Source organism: Galeopterus variegatus, unplaced genomic scaffold (genome assembly GCF_000696425.1).
Source record: "Galeopterus variegatus unplaced genomic scaffold, G_variegatus-3.0.2 Scaffold6616, whole genome shotgun sequence".
Lineage (NCBI taxonomy): Eukaryota > Metazoa > Chordata > Mammalia > Dermoptera > Cynocephalidae > Galeopterus > Galeopterus variegatus.
This window is the reverse complement of record NW_007732727.1, coordinates 95038-98480: the sequence shown is the minus strand read 5'-3', so window position 1 is coordinate 98480 and position 3443 is coordinate 95038. Positions and strand designations below refer to the sequence as shown.

The following is a 3443-nucleotide window of genomic DNA, read 5'->3' as shown; positions in this document are numbered from 1 at the left end:
TTGACTAGGAGTTGGGAAGTGCAGTGGACAGCATCAGGAGAGGCCTGATGAGGATGATCTCTCGGACAGCTGTATGGAGGATCAGCTGGGAACAGGAAAACTAGATGAGAGGAAATTGGCAGTCATTCAGATTTATGAATAATTTTTCCTCTGAATTCATGGTGTTTCATATATATGGCTGAGATATTGATTGTTACCGGACCAAAATAAATGACATCTATTATCAAATTAACTACCCTCTCTGGGATCCAAGAAGAGTCTGCTCTTTGCTATCTTCTCCAAGTCAATGAGTTTAGACTTTTACTGGACTGTGACTGGATATTATGGATATTATGGATTCCCTGAGGAAGCATGTTCATCAAATTGATGTAGTGCTGTTGTCCCACCCCAATCCTCTTCATCTTGGTGCCCTCCCATATGCTGTTGGAAAGTTGGGTCTGAACTGTGCTATCTATTCAACTATTCCTGTTTATAAAATGGGACATATGTTCATGTATAATCTTGATCAGTCTTGACACAATACAGAATATTTTACACACACTCTTTACATTAGATTATGTGGATGCAGCCTTACATAAAATACAGCAGCTAAAATTCTCTCAGATTGTGAATCTGAAAGGCAAAGGACATGGCTGGTCCATCACAGCTCCTCCAACTGGTCATATGCGAGGTGGAACAATATGGAAAATAGGCAAAGATGGAGAAAAAATTGTTTATGCAGTTGATTTCAACCACAAGAGGGAGATCCACTTAAATGGATGTTCCATGGAAATGCTAAATAGACCCTCCCTGCTTAACAGGATTCATTTAACGCTACACATGTACAACCTAGAAGAAAACAGAGAAATGAGCAATTTCTGACAAATGTCCTGGAAACACTTTGAGGCGATGGAAATGTATTAATATCAATGGACACTGCAGGCAGAGTTTTGAAACTTACTCAACTCCTTGATCAGATTTGCATAAATAAAGATGCAAGATTGGGTGTTTACTCACTTGCACTCCTAAATAATGTCAGTTATAATGTGGTGGAGTTTTCTAAGTCCCTGGTAGAATGGATGAATGATAAATGGATGAGATGTTTTGAAGACAAAAGAAATAATCTATTTCCGTTTTGCCATCTCTCTTTTTGTCATGGTCTTTCTGACTTGGCTTGAGTACCTAGCCTCAAAGTTGTGCTTGCCAGCCAACCTGACCTGGAATGTGGGCTTTCAGGGGATCTCTTTATTCAGTGGTGTCAGGACCCTAAAAACTCAATCATTCTAATTTACAGAACTACTCCTGGGACTTTAGCACATTTCTTAATTGATAATTCTTCTGAAAAACTAATTGCAGAAATAGAGTTGAGGAAATGTGTGAAGCTTGAAGAAAAAGAACTTGAGGAATACTTGGAAAAAGAGAAACGAAAGAAAGAAGCTACTAAAAAACCTTGATCAGTCAAAAGAGGCAGGTACATATGCCAGTGATGAGAGCAATGTTGAGGAAGATATTGATCAGCCATCAGATCATAAGACAAAGCATGACCTGATGATGGAAAGTGAAGGTAGTTGTAAAGAACGTTTCTTCAAACAGGCAAAAAAGGTCTTATCCGTGTTTCCTGCCCCAGAAGAAAGAAATGGGACAAATATGGAGCGATTATCAAACCAGAGGATTTCTTAGGGCCAGAACTTCAAGCTACTGAAGAAGAAAAAAGCAAATTAGAATCTGGTTTGACAAATGCGGATGAACCATTTAAGATCAGGATTTATCTGATGTTCCTCCTAAGTGTATTTCTACAACAGAATCTATTGAAATAAAAGCCAAAGTTACTTACATAGACTATGAAGGATGCTCTGATGGGGATTCCGTTAAAAAAAATCATTAAACAGATAAAACCACAATAGTTGATCGTTGTCCATGGCCCACCAGAGGCCAGTCAAGATCTGGCAGAGTGCTGCTGCGTGTTTTGAGGGAAAGATGGTAAAATGTACATGCCAAAGTTACATGAAATAGTCGATGCCACTAATGAAACACATACCTACCAGGTGAGATTAATACTCACTTGTCAGCTCCCTTCAGTTTTGTAAGGCAGAATATTTTGAATTAGCTTGGGCAGATGGTGTCTTAGACATGAGAGTTTCCAAAGTAGACACAAGGGTCATTTTAGAAGGACAACTAAAGCCTGAAAGATAACACATAAATGCAAGTGGACACTCCTTCAGATTCTAGTGTTATAGCGCAACAAAAGGCCATGAAAACTCTTGTTTGGCGATGATGAGAAAGAAGCAGGTAAGGGAAGTGAGATCATCCGTACTTTGGTACCCTTGCCACCTCATGAGGTTCCTGGACATCAGTCAGTTTTTATGAACAGATCAAGACTATCAGACTTCAAGCAAGTTCTTTCACGGGAGGGGATTCAAGCTGAATTTGTAGGAGGTGCACTTATGTGCATCAATCAAGTAGCAGTCTTTAGAATGGAAACTGGAACGTCGGATTAGAAGGCTGCCTTTGTCAAGACTTTTATAGGATAAGAGACCTTTTATATGAAAAGTATGCCATTGTCTAAAGGACATGATGTCAAGAAGTGTCTATTTCGGCCAACCCGGTGGCGCACTGGAGAGTGCGCCGCTTGGGAGCGCGGCGGCGCTCCCACTGAGGGTTCGGATCCCATGTGGAGACCGGTTCCCGCTCGCTGGCTGAGTGCGGTGCGGGCGCAACACCGAGGGTTGTGATCCCGTTGCCGGTCCCCGGTACGGGCGTGACACCGAGGGTTGCGATCCGTTGCCAGACACGAAAAAAGACAAAAAGGAAAAAAAAAAAAAAGACAAGAAAAGGAAAAAAAAGAAGTGTCTATTTGACCTTTATGTGAAAAAAGGATTCTTATCTTATTCTAAGCTTTTGTTGTTTTTGTTTTAAAACATACAAAAAGAATATGCCAGGAAAACTTACGTGTAGTAGATTTTTAAAGATGTAAATAGAGACCATTTTGCTAATGATCAAATGAACATTCTACCTTTTGGCTTTCAGAGTGATAGAGGTTCTACCAAGTGTACCAGCCCAAGAACTGAGGGTGATTGGTTTCCTCTACAGACCCTCTTACTCTGGAAAGGCTTTATACTTGAATAAAACAATGCAACTTAGCGAACTAGTTCATGGCCTTAGAGAAACATGTTTGCATGAGTTCTTGCAAACTGTTTCTCATATTTTCTCCAACGAGAAGTGAGAATTATTTAGAAAAGATATGCTACCAAAAAAACATAAAACAGACTTTTGAAACCTAGGTATTTAAACAACAAAAACAAAGCATATGTACTATGACTCTTAAAAAAAAGATTGTTTTATGTCCCCAAATACTTATTTGTAAATATTAAATTTGGTATGAAGTGTTTTGTTACACTTTTGGTCTGCTTTGTCATTGGTTTATTGGGGGCAGTTTTCACCAGATGAATTGTTTCGAGTCTCAT

General features: G+C 39.5%; 1 pseudogene; it reads left to right on the top strand.

Moving 5' to 3' along the window:
- Nucleotides 1–210: 210 nt before the first annotated feature.
- On the top strand, nt 211–2545 carry LOC103606487 (annotated as a pseudogene).
- Nucleotides 2546–3443: the final 898 nt, after the last annotated feature.